Genomic DNA, 13,577 nt, shown 5'->3' with positions numbered 1-13,577 from the left:
TCCTACCAACGAGCGAGCAGTTTCCCAGATCTTTTCTCTTCTTCACAGTCAGGAGGATTTCCCCACCGAAGCCGGACACTCTGAGGACAGTCCTAAGGCTACTCACACCTCAGCAGTGACAGAAGCAGTGCAAGCTGAAGTCCCTGTCCGAAAATCTGGTGGGGGTAACAGACCGAGTTACGGGTCCTGAAACATTAACTCTGTTCTTCTCTCCACATGCGCTGCCAGACCTGATGAGTTCTTACTTTCATTTCTGCTTTCCTCTCCAATTTCAAACAGTTGAATTGGTTTTCATACACTGTCCCAGTTTTACACTTGGACAAAGGGAGGCACGAAGGGGAGAAACACTCAGATGGAGCGATTAATTGTTGGCAGACACTCACTGCTAAGGAAAATGCACAACGCCAAGGCTAGGCTATTATCCATAGGAGTTTCGAAACGTCAGAGGTGAAATATAAAAGCTTCAGAGTGGATTTTGCAGAGTTAACGTGGAGATGATGCTCCCATAAGCTATCATCGGACTGAAAGAAGAGGACGAAAACTTGTTACAGAGAGACGTTGAAGAGAGTTTTTCGAGAGTAGAATCAAACATGTCGAGCAAGATGAGGTGCAGAATTGGTGAAGAGAATATAATCCAGGACTTATGACTTAAACAATTTGATTTCAGATAGTCAGCATGGTTTCGTCAAGGGCAGGTCATGTCTCACATAACTCATTGAGCTTTTTGAGAAGGTGACCAAGCATGTGGATGAGGGTAGGGCAGTTGACGTGGTATAACATGGACTTCAGTAAAGCCTTTGAGAAGGTTCCACATGGTAGGCTGTTGGAGAAAATGCAGAGGCATGGAATTGAGGGTGATTTAGCAGTTTAGATTAGAAACTGTTTTTCTGAAAGAAGGCAGCGAGTGATGGTTGGTGGAAAATATTCAGCCTGGAGTCCGGTTACTAGAGGTGTGCCAAAAGGATCTGTTTTGGGACCACTGCTGTTTGTCATTTTTATAAATGACTTGAACGTAGGCATAGGTGGATGGATTAGTAAATTTGCAGACGACACTAAAGTCGGTGGAGCAGTGGATTGTGTGGAAAGATGTTACAGGTTGCAGGGGGGCATGGATAAACTGCTGAATTGGGCTGAGAGGTGGCAAATGGAGGTCAATGAAGCTAAATGTGAGGTGATGCTCTTTGGGAAGCATAACAGGAAGGCAGAATACTGGGTCAATGGAAAGATTCTTTGTCGTGTGGATATGCAGAGGGATCTTGGAGTTCATGTGCATAGATCCCTGGAAGTTGCCACCCAGGTTGGTAGTGGTGTTAAGAAGGCATATGGTGTGTTAGGTTTCATTCGTAGTGGGATTGAGTTCCGGAGCCGCAATATCATGCTGCAAGTATACAAAACTCTGGTTGCAATATTGTGTACCATTCTGGTCTGCATATTTCGGGACGGATGTGGAAGCATTGGAAAAGGTGCAGGGGAGATTTACCAGAATGTTGTCTGGTCTGGAGGGAAGGTATCATGAGGAAAGTCTGAGAGACTTGAACCTGTTCTCATTGGCAAGAAGAAGGCTAAGAGGGGACTTGATAAAGACATATAAGATGATCAGAGGATTAGATAGGGTAGACAGTGAAAGTCTTTTTCTTAGTATGATGACGTCAGCGTGCACGAGGGTGCATAACTACAAATTGAGGGGTGATAGATTTAAGACAGATGTCAGAGGCAGTTTCTTTATGCAGAGATTGGCACGGTCGTGGAATGCCCTACCTGCTAATATAGTCAACTCAGCCACATTAGGGAGATTTAAACAATCGTTAGATAAGCACATGGATGATTTTGGGATAGTGTAGGGAGACAAGCTGAGAATAGTTCCCAGGTCGGCGCAACATCAAGGGCCGAAGGCCTGTTCTGCGCTTTATTGTTCTATGTTCGATATGAACAGCACGAGTCGTATGCGATCAATGGAACAGAGTGATCACCAAAGTAACAGATAAGTTTGAGGATTTGTCATTCTGCCCTAATCCAGTTGTAAATAGCGGTGTGCAATGAAACCGTCAACTGTAGGATTGTGATTGACAAATATTGCATAAAACAATCTGAAATGTTCGGAGGCTATTTCAGTCAGAGGCGTCTCGCGCCTGTCTCATCTTGTCCTCTGTTCTGTTCACATGATACACGTGTAACATCTCTCACAGCTTGAGGAATATTTAGATAAGCTAAAGGAATTAACTGAATCACGAATGGCGTTTTTTCAGTCCAGCGAAAACACTGCATTGTATGCTACGACTTACCTTGCCGTGTCCATCTGCTCTCAATTGATAACAACGTTTGGCACATTGTCTTCAATGACATATTTCCTGCGGTACAATCTGTGCTCTTCTCAAGCACATAGAACATCAGGGAAAAGTAAGGTCTGCAGGTGCTGAAAAGTCAGATTTGAAAAGTGTAGTGCTGGAAAAACACAATGGCTCACCAACAAGGCTTATGCCAGAATCGTCGATTCTCCTGCTCCTCGGATGCTGCCTGACCTGCTGTGATTTTCTAGCACCACTCTTCTTGACGCATAGAACATCAGGGCAAACTTTGGAAAAGCTGAACAGTTGTTGCAGCATCTGCAGAAAGAAAGGGAAATTGAGTTCACGTTTCACCTCAGTCCTGCGCCGTATCCTTATACTGTGATCACCATCCGTGAACACCCCCACAACACACTGCCCCCCTCCCCCCACACCCCCCCCCCCCCACACACACACACATTTAAAGGGTTCTGGATTCCACCGGTCATCGGGAGCACATTCCTGCTTTAGACCTCTTTCGTCCTCTTTCGAGTGCAGCATAGCTCTTCCTAACGACGTCATCTTTGGGGAGAAGAAGTGAGTTAACATTTTGAGCCCCTAATGACTCCGATATAAACTAGGACTCTTGCTTGCACAGTGCTTTGTGGCAAGGTGTTCCAAGGACACAAGACTCTGAGAGAAGCAACTTGTCCTCATCTCATTCTGAAATGGTTTCCCCTCAATTCTGAGACTATGCTCTCTCTATGTCTTCAATTAGGATATGTGCTCTTCAAATGATGCATGATTTTCAGATTTTATTACCCTTTTTCACAGTTAACATACTGGTGATTGGAATCCTGTCTCGGGCTAAGTGCGGTCTATCCAAATGTGTAACTGTCTATCTGGTGGAGCTGGCAGTGGTGGATCTACTGGTCAACATCGTTGATTTGACACTGAGGCACATTCCAATTGTATATGCGAGCAAATTTCTGTTTGTGAAATCCTTCCCTGTGTGCAACATCCATGCTATTCTTGTCTACGCAGTCACAGATTGTTCTGTCTGGTTCACTGTTGCCTTCACCTTTGATCGATTTGTGGCTATCTGTTGCCAGAAATTGAAACCTAAATACTGCACTGAGAAAATTGCATCTGTGGTATTGGGAACAGTGATGTTACTGAGCAGTTCAAAGAATATCTTTTGGTATTTTATGTTAACGAGTCAGTATCAACTGAAGAACCTTCCTTGGTTTTGTGAGATACGAACAGTTGTTAAACAATCCCATTTCTGGGGAATATTCGAAATAACACATTATCTTCTCAGCCCGTGTTTGGCAATTCTTTTGACTTTTGTGTTTAATGGTTTATGTACCAGACATATCCTAATGGCCAACAGAGCCCGTCAGAGACTTCAAACTCTCAGCAGGGGGAGCAAGAGTCGAAGAAAATCTATAATTTTACTTTTTCTCATCTCAGCCAACTTTGTACTGTCATGGACAGTCATTATGCTTTATTCAATATGGAACCGGGCATGGCTATTAGGGCAGAAAGCCATATATCTCCATTATTTTGTAAGGGAAATTGGATACATCTGCCAGCTCACAAGTTGTTGTACAAATATTTGCATTTATGCCATTGCATTGACCAAGTTCAGGGCTCAGATGAAGGATGTGTTGAAATATCCATATACTCTCCTACTAAAATTTCTTAAACAACGAAAAGCAGTTTTTTTATGAATGAAGATAAATCATTTCCAATTCAGTATCAGTACACTTCATTTTCCCATGCTGTCATAACGAGAGGCACGTGTACCAGCATGCGTTAAGCAGATACAGTGAAATCAGTCTCATGTCGTCCCGGGGTCAGTGATTTGCACACAGTGGGATGATTCATCTCTCTCCTGGGTTCACGGAAACTGAACAAGCTGAGACATTTTTCTTTTGGATCACAAGAGGCTGAGATGTGACCTTATAAAGGTTTACAAGTTCGTCAGGCACAATGATTACTTGAAAAATGAAAGTCGTTCAAAAGCTAGAGGGCAAGGTTTAAATTACAGGAGACAGATTTAAAGAGGTCTGAAGGTGCATTTATTTCACACAGCTGGTGGAACGAGCTGCCAGAGGGAGTGGTAGAGTCGGGTACAACTGCACCAATTGAAAAAAAAAATCAGACAGGTACTTCCTTTTTGGATTAGATTCCCCTACAGTGTAGAAACAGACCCTTTGGCCCAACATGTCCACACCCACACCCATCCCCTGTTTAACCCTGACTAATGCACCTAACACTATGGACAATTTAGCATAGCCAATTCACCTAACCTGCACATGTTTGGACTGTGGGAAGAAACCGTACACATGTCCACACCCATCCCCCTATCCCATGTTTAACCCTGACTAATGCACCTAACACTATGGACAATTCACCTAATCTGCACATCTTTGGACTGTGGGAAGAAAGCGGAGCACCCGGAGGAAACCAGCGCAGATATGGGGAGAAGGTGCAAACTCCACACAGATAGTCACCCGAGGCAGGAATCAGTGATAACCACTGAGCCAGCGTGCCGTCCCAAAGTGGAAAAGGTTTACATGGATACTTTTGCAGATGAATGGAGGTATTTCAGTTTCGGTTACGTGGTTGACATGGACTTGTTTGGCTGAAGGGTCTGTTTCCATGCAGTACGAATGCACCGACCGTTGTTCTGAAGGCGACTGGGACATTGACTATTAGGACTGATACAGAGAGACTGTGACGGTGAGCTCTGGAACTGATAGAAACTGGTAGCCGGGACTTTGTGACTGGCAAAAGTCTAAGCGTTGGCTCTGACAGAGACTACTGGAGTGATCACTGGGACTGAAAGTGAGACTGGGGCAGTGAGCTTTGGCACAGACGCAGAGTTCGACAGTGAGTTCTGGGACGGACAGAAACTAGAACAGTCAGCACTGGTACTGACAGTGGACGGGGATGTGAGCTCTGGGGCCGAGAGTGAGATTGGGACAGTGAGCTCTGTGAACAAGAATTAAATTGTGGCAGCGAGCTTTTGGACTGACGGAGACTGTTAGCCTGACCTCTGAAAGGAAGTGAGTACTGCGGACGCTGGAGACTTGGAGTTCATGAAACGTGATGATGCAGAGGTCACGGCAGATCAGGCAGTTTCTAAGTAGCGAGATCGTTGACATTTCAAGCAGGACTCTTCTTCAGTCCTGAAGAAAGGTCTTGCCTGAAACGTCGACCCTCTTGATGCGTTTTGACTTGCTATGCTCTCTCCCGCGCCAAACATTTGAACTGTGATCTCTGGCATTTGCACAGTCTGGGACAGTGAGTTCTGAGACCTAGACTGAGACTGGGACAGTAAGACCTGGGGCTGAACAGGACTGGGAATGAGACTGTGAAAGAGAATCGTGGGACTGACAGACAGAGCGACGATGAGTTTTGGAACCGAAACTAACTGGCACAGTAGGCTGTGGGATTAACACAGGCTGACGTCTGAGCACTTGGAGTGACAGGCACTGCGAGAGTGAACACTGAGGATTGCAAGAAAATGGAAGAGTGAGAACTGGGACTGGCACAGACGAAGAGAACAGCATTGGGACTGAAAGAGACTTGGAGAATGAGCACTGGGACTGAAGGCGACTGTTACAGTGAGCGATTTGACTGGCAGAGTGTTAGGCAGTTGAAACTTTATTGCTGGAACAGCACAGCAGGTCAGGCAGCATCCAGGGAACAGGAGATTCGACGTTTCGGGCAGTCCAGCTCTGGAAACGGACTTGAAGAATGAGAACTTGGACTGACAGGAGGCTGGGTGAGTGAAAGGTACGACTTACAGAGACTGGGAGATTGAGCACTGGGGCTGAAAGTGACTGCAACAGTGAGCAGTGTGAATGACACTGGTTGGGACAGTTAGCTCTGGGGATGACAGAGCTCTCACGCTGACCAGTGAGCTCTGGGACTGCCACACAGTGGGACTGTCAGCTCTGGGACTGAGAACGAGCCTAGGACAGTGAGCTCTCGGACTGCCACAGGGTGGGAAAGTGAGCTCTGAGATTGAGAGTAAGACTGGAACATTGAAAGCTGGGACCGAGAGAGTTATGGGATCGAGGGTGAGACGAGTACAGTGAGCTACGGGATTAAGAGTGAAATTGGGGACGTGAGGTCCGGGACTGAAAAAGACTGAGTCAGTGAACTCTCGGACAGAGGGTTCATGGATTGCCAGAGACTGGGTCCATAAACTCTGGGACTGAGGGTGAGTCTTGGACAGTAAGTTCTCGGCCTGAAAGAAACAAGGACAGTGAGTTCTGAGGCGGATAGAGACTGGGACATTGAATTCAGGGGTTTCCAAGACTGGGACAGCGAAATGTAGGATTGACAAAGACTGGGACAGTGAGTTCCGACGTTGAGAGACAATGGGACAGTGAGTTCTGGGTTTGCCACAGACTGGAACAGTGAACTCTGGGACTAGGAGCTGTGGGACTGGAAGAGGCTTGGATAGTAAGCTCTTATACTGACAAAGACTTGGAGGGCGAGCACCTGGTTTGTGAGAGACTTCGGGAGTGAGCTTTGGTACAGAAAAGCAACTATGAAGTTAAATATTAGGATCAAGAGTGAGACTGGGACATTGACCTCTGAGACTGGACCAATGAGACCTGGCACTGACACAGGCTAGGGAACTGAGCCGTGGACTGGACAGAAGTTTGGACACAGTGAGCTCTCAGACGGACAGAGACGAAAGAGACTGGACCAATGAGACCTGGCACTGACACAGGCTAGGGAGCTGAACCGTGGGATGGACAGAAGTTTGGACACAGTGAGCCCTCAGACGGACAGAGAGTGGAACTGTGAACTCTGGAGCAGAGTCTGGGACAGTGAGTTCTCGGACTGAGGGTGAGACTGGGACAGTGAACGCTGGACCTGAAAGAGACAGGGGAAGTGATTTCTAGTATTGAGAGTGACAGTGGGTCAGTAAGCTCTCGGACCGACTGAAACTGGAGTGGTGTGCTATGGACCTGAAAGAGACTGGGAAAGTTACTTCTGGGATTGAGAGTGAGAATGGGACAGTGAGCTCTGGGTCTGACAACATCCGGGACTATGAGATGTAGGACTGATAGAGCCACGGACAGTGAGCACTGATACAGACTGCAACAGTGAGCTCTTAGACCGAAAGAGACTGTAAATGTGATCTCCAGGACTGACAGACACTGGGACAATGAACACTGAGAGTGACAGAGACTGAGAAAGTAAAATCTTTGATTACTTCGATATGGGACAGTGGCATCTGGGGTCTGAGTGAGACTGGGACAGTGATCAATCGTATGGAGAGTGAGTCTGGGAACGTGAGCTCTGGGGATGAAACAGGCTCGGACGGTGGGCTCTACAATTGAAAGAGACTGGGAAAGTCAGCTGTGCGACAGAGAGCATTTGCAACTGTGAGCTTTGGGATGGAGAGGAAGATTGGGAGTTTGAGGTCTGGGACCGACAGTAAGACTGTGACAGTGTGCTCTCACTCTGATACAGACAAGGGGTAGTGTCGAGGGGACAGTGTGCTCTGAGACTGGGAGAATGACTGTGACGGCGAGCACTGGGACTGACACAAACTGATGTGGTGAGTTCTGAGGATGAAGCAGACTGATACATTGAGCTCTGAGATTGACAGAGACTGGGGCCATGAGGTGTGGGGTTGATAGAGGTTGAGATAGTGAACTCTAGGGCCGGGTGTGACTGGGACTTTGTCTCCTGGAACTGAAAGATTCTGGGCAAGTGAGATTTGTGACTGAGTCAGACTGGGTCACTGAGCCCTGGGGTGGAGAGTAAGAATGGGGCGGTGAGTTCTGGGACTTACATAAATCAGGAGGCTTGGTCGAGGACCATGAGCTCTAGTACTGAGACAGACACAGACAGTCAGCACTGGGGCTGAAAGAGACTTGGAGAGTGAGCTCGGGAACTGAAGGGGACTGGTGCACTGCACCCCGGATCGGAACACTCTGCGACAGTGAGTACTGGGACTGACAGAGACAGGGACAGTGAGCTCTGGGATTAATACAGGTTTGGTCAGTGAACGCCGGAATTGACAGAGACATGGACAACGACATCTGGGACTGAGAGGGAGTGTGATAGTGATGTCTGGGATTGGCAGAGAATGTGACAGTGAGCTCTGGGACTGATAGAGGTTGGGATAATAAGGTCTCCGACTGGCAGAGACTTCAGCGTGCACGCTTGGACAGAAAAGAAATTGAGAGTGAGCACTAGGACTGACAGAGGCTGGGACACTGAACACTAGGACTGACAGAGAGTGGGACAGTGACCCCTGGGGCTGAGACTGAGACAGGGTCAGTGAGCACTGAAACTGAACATGAGACTGAGCCAGTGACCTCTGGCTCTGACATCGACAGTGAGCTCTGGGATTTAAAGAGACCAAAAAAGTTAGCTCTGGGGCTGACACTGTGTTTTGGGAATGACAGTGCCTGGGATTGTGAGATCCAGGACTGGAACGGATTGGTTACTGGGCTTTGCGACTGAGAGAACACTTTGGACACTGAGATTTGAAACTGACATAAAATGGGGTATCGAACTCGGGACTGACAGTGACTTGGACACTGAGCTCTATGACTGCCACAGACTGGGGCATGGAGCTCTGGGACAGACACAGACTGGCACAGTGAGCTCCGGAACTGAACTTATGAGTAGTATAGAGGATACCGGGGCTGAGAGTATCACAAAGTTGTGTAGAATAATCGTGAATTGAACAACAGAGTGTGGTTTCTTTAAGAGATAATGTGTTTTTTCAGCTTAGCGTTAAACAGAGAAAGGGTCTGAGAGCAGATGGGAAATAGTACAGGCACTTCTTAAACTGGAAGCATGGTTTTGTTAACGGACACCTTAAGTTTGCATTGAAGACGAGCTTGAATTCGGCCAAATAATTTAAACCAACACAGAGAAACTTAAAATTCAATTGATGGTGTTGACAGCCTGAGATCAATCGCATTATGAGACTGTGTTGCATCATTGGGGGTATTTAAGAAAGTGGTTTCTGAAAACTGGGAGAGCTAAATTCAAAACTTCAATCATCTGAAGGGAGAGCTAAACTTCAGCTGCAGAGAGAGTAAGTCTGCTAGCTGAGAGACTAAACCTGCCTCTCACACCAAATTGTTAACTTATTTAAAAAAGACCAATCAAAGATATCATACATTACAGTGTGGAAACAGGCCCTCCGGCCCAACAAGTCCACATCGACCCGCCGAAGCATAACCCACCCATACCCCTACATTTACCCCTTACCTAACACTACGGGCAATTTAGCATGGCCAATTCACCTGACTTGCACATCTTTGGACTGTGGGAGGAAACCCACGCAGACACGGGGAGAACGTGCAAACTCCACACAGTCAGTCGCCTGAAGCGGGAATTGAACCCGGGTCTCTGACGCTGTGAGGCAGCAGTGCTAACCGCTGTGCCACCGTGCCGCCCTGAGCGCTGGGACTGACATAGAATGGGATCGTGAGCACTCGGACTGAAGGAAGACTGTGACAGTAAGTACTGTGAGTACAAAAGCCTGGGAGAGCGAGCTCTGTAACTGACACAGATTGGGACAATGCACACTGAGACTAATTGAGACTCGGACAGTAAGCTCTTGGACGAACAGAGACTTGAAAAGTCAGCTCTGGGCTGAGAGTGAAACTGAGACAATGGGCACTGAGGCTGAGAGTGAGACTGAGGCAGAAAATGACGCATTGAGCCCTGCGACTAACATAAACTGTAATAGTGATCTCTGGCACTCACAGTATCTGTGGCAGTGAGCTCTGGGATTGACAGAGAATGGGACAGTGATCTCTACATCTCAGAGAGAGAGAGAGAGGGAGATTCTGACATTGTACACTTGGTCTGGCAGAGACTGGGACAATGAGCTCTGAGACGGAGAGTGTGAGTGAGACAGTGACCACTGGGGCTGAGAGTGATACTGGGACAGTGAGCACTGTTCCGCAGAAAGAGACACTGAAAAGAGCTCTGAGAAGCCACAGATAAGACAGGAGCCTCTGGGACTAACAGAGTCATGGAAAGTGTTCTCTTAAACAAGGGCACCAAACTTTGAGAATGACAGTCACTAGTACTGGTACTGACGAGACAAGGAAGTGAGTACTGCAACTGACAGTGCCTGGGAGAGCTAGCACTGGGACTCGCGCATAGACTGAGAGCATGAGCTCCGGGATTAAAAGTGACAAGAACACTGTGCACTGAGAAACAAGAGGGATACTGGGATATTGAGCGTTGGGGCACACACTGACAGAGACAGTGAGCAGTGGGACTGATACAAATCAGGACAGTGAGCCCTCGGACTGAGAGTGAGAATGCGTGAGTGACTAGGATGTGAGCTCTGGGACTTACAGAAGCTGGGAGAGTGATTTCTGGGACTGAAGAGGGATACTGGGATATTGAGCGTTGGGGCACACACTGACAGAGACAGTGAGCAGTGGGACTGATACAAATCAGGACAGTGAGCCCTCGGACTGAGAGTGAGAACGCGTGAGTGACTAGGATATGAGCTCTGGGACTTACACTCTGGGAGAGTGATTTCTGGGACTGGCTTTGACTGGGACAGGGAAATCTGAGACAGAAACAGGCTGTGTTAGTCAGCTCTGTGACCCATACAGACTGGGACAGTCTCTGGGAGGTAGACGGGTACAATGCACAATTGGACTGAGACTGACAGAAAATAGGGCTGTGAGCTCTAGGACTGAGAGTAAAACTGGGACAGTGATCACGTGGACTGAGAGGGAGACTGGTAAGATGATCTCTGCGACTGACACAGAGGGGAGTAGTGATCTTTAGGATTGATAGATTCTGAGACAATTGTCTTGGGTACTGTCAGAGGCTGACAGACACTGGTAGACTGAACACTGGGGCTGACAAGAGGCTGGGAAGTGAGTACCAGAACTGGCACTGACAGAGACTGGGAGAGTGTGTCTGGGACTTAAAGTGACTGGGATAGTGTGCACTGCAAATGAGAGTGAGAGTGGGATTTGTGAGGTCTGGGGCTCACACAGATTGGGCCAATCAGCTCGGGGACTGGTGTAACCCAGGCTAGTGAGGATTGAGAGTGAGTCTGGGACAGTGAGCTTTGGCACTGAAAATGATTGGGACAGTGAGCTCTCGGACTGACAGCGTTTTGGAAAGTGAGCTCTGAGACTGACAAGAGGCTGGGGGAATGAGCAATGGGGCTGAAAATAGAACCTGGGCCGTCACCTGTGGGACTGACAGAGACTGCAACAGTGAGCACTGGGGCCTAAAGACACTGGAAGGTGTGCTCTGGAACTGAAGCAGATTGAGGCAGTGACACACCGGACTGACACATACTGGGCTAGTGAACACCAGGACTAATAGGGACCGGGGCAGTGAGGTCTGGGACACCAGCTCAGAGAAATATATCTTTCAAAGTCCCCTGGGATTGTGCAAGGAGCGACAGCCATTGCCCACTCCCACGAACGCTCAATCACGACAGTGAGTGCCATGTCAATGAAGAACTGCAGCAATTCGTCAAGTCTCCAGAGAGATCTTCTTCCAAAGCCGAGACAGGCTGAATTGTCAGAGGTCTGTCAGATAATATAGGATGGTTTGACAGGATTTTGCATGAGGAATATGATAAACCATGATTTGAGAAATTTTGATGGAATAAAATTCTAATTGTGGGCGGCACAGTGCAAAGATGTGCAGGTCAGGTGAATTGACCATGCTAAATTGCCCGTAGTGTTAGGCAAGGGGTAAATGTAGGGGTATGGGTCGGGTTGCGCTTCGGCGGGTCGGTGTGGACTTGTTGGGCCGAAGGGCCTGTTTCCACACTGTAATGTAATCTAATCTAATCTAAAAATTCTAATGGCGCGAGACATCAGATGGGTCTCACTTTAGAACCTGTTCACTGTGCATCATTTCGTTCTTGCAACAGTTTAGTCCTACTGTACAAATACCATTGTAAGTGATTTAATACGAATCACAAGGATATTTGTTGCACATTCAGCCTAGGAATCCACAACAGCTGAATGAGGCTGGGAAGGAGAAAATAATCGTCAAGTGAAGTCCTTTGGTATTACTGTTAGCAGTCTGTTAGTGTGTCTCTGAGAATGCATCTATGTGTGTCTAATCTGTGTGTCATTATGTGTGAGTATGAATGTATGTGTGTCAGTGCCCATGTGTGTCTCAACGTGTGTTTTGTTGTGTGCATCAATGTACATCTCCACGTGTGCGCGTGTCACTATGTATGTGCACGTGAGAACATATGTCAGTGTGATTGTATGCGGATGTGTACGTATCAAGGTACATGGCTGTGTCTGTGTACATCTGTGTGCGTCCGCGTGTCTCAGTGTGCTTTTGTGTTCCTTTGTTTGTGAGTATGTGAGTGTGTGCATGCGCAAGTAATTGTGTGAGTTTGGGCATGTGTGTGCGTGTCGGTGTGTGTGTGTGTGTGTACACAGAACCCAGCAGAGGGAGGCAGAAGGAACGTTTTGACAGTGATGATATCTGTTTTTGTGCAACAGTTGAACTGACCCTGAGTTGAAATATCTCTAACACAATTTGGCACTTCGAACCTTCTGAGCATCTTGTTAAGCGGTAAACCCTTCTGCTATATTTAACCAGACACACAGTAAAGCTCATCTCGCCTCATCATGCGTTAAAGTGTGAGTGACTGAACTGACCCTGAGTTGAAATATCTCTAACACAATTTGGCACTTCGAACCTTCTGAGCATCTTGTTAAGCGGTAAACCCTTCTGCTAAATTTAACCAGACACACAGAAAAGCTCATCTCGCCTCATCATGCGTTAAAGTGTGAGTGACAAAGAACTACCCAAAGCCCACTATTTAAAAAAAAAACAAATTATCTAACTCAAAGAAAAGCGACCATTAAACAACAACTTCCTCCATTGCAATTCTCATTTGTCTGATCGATTTATCGACCTCCCAGTCTACAATATCCTGATCCGATAGAAACCTCCTTAAGTTTTCAAAAGGCTCACGTTTCAAAACCAGCCAGCTGTTGATCTTCTCTTTGTAACATCTTTGGTCTACTTCAGTTTTCTGTTGCACAGGTCTTTCATAGATAAAAGTACCTTTCAGAGAGTGGGTCTGCGGGCAGTCTGTATTGGTGTTCTTTGCCTCTCTGGCTAACTATTCAAAATGCCTGATTCTTACACCCAAAACATTGGATCGCCTCATTGGTTTAATGTCATCAAAAGAGTAAAATGCAACTTCGATTGGGTTTTAGTATCTTGGGACATAATTTAAACTGATTGGCAAAATTCAAATCATTGTGCGACATAGAAATCCAGCTCACCTAT

This window comes from Chiloscyllium plagiosum, chromosome 49 (assembly GCF_004010195.1).
Source record: "Chiloscyllium plagiosum isolate BGI_BamShark_2017 chromosome 49, ASM401019v2, whole genome shotgun sequence".
NCBI lineage: Eukaryota > Metazoa > Chordata > Chondrichthyes > Orectolobiformes > Hemiscylliidae > Chiloscyllium > Chiloscyllium plagiosum.
This window is presented reverse-complemented; position numbering follows the sequence as displayed.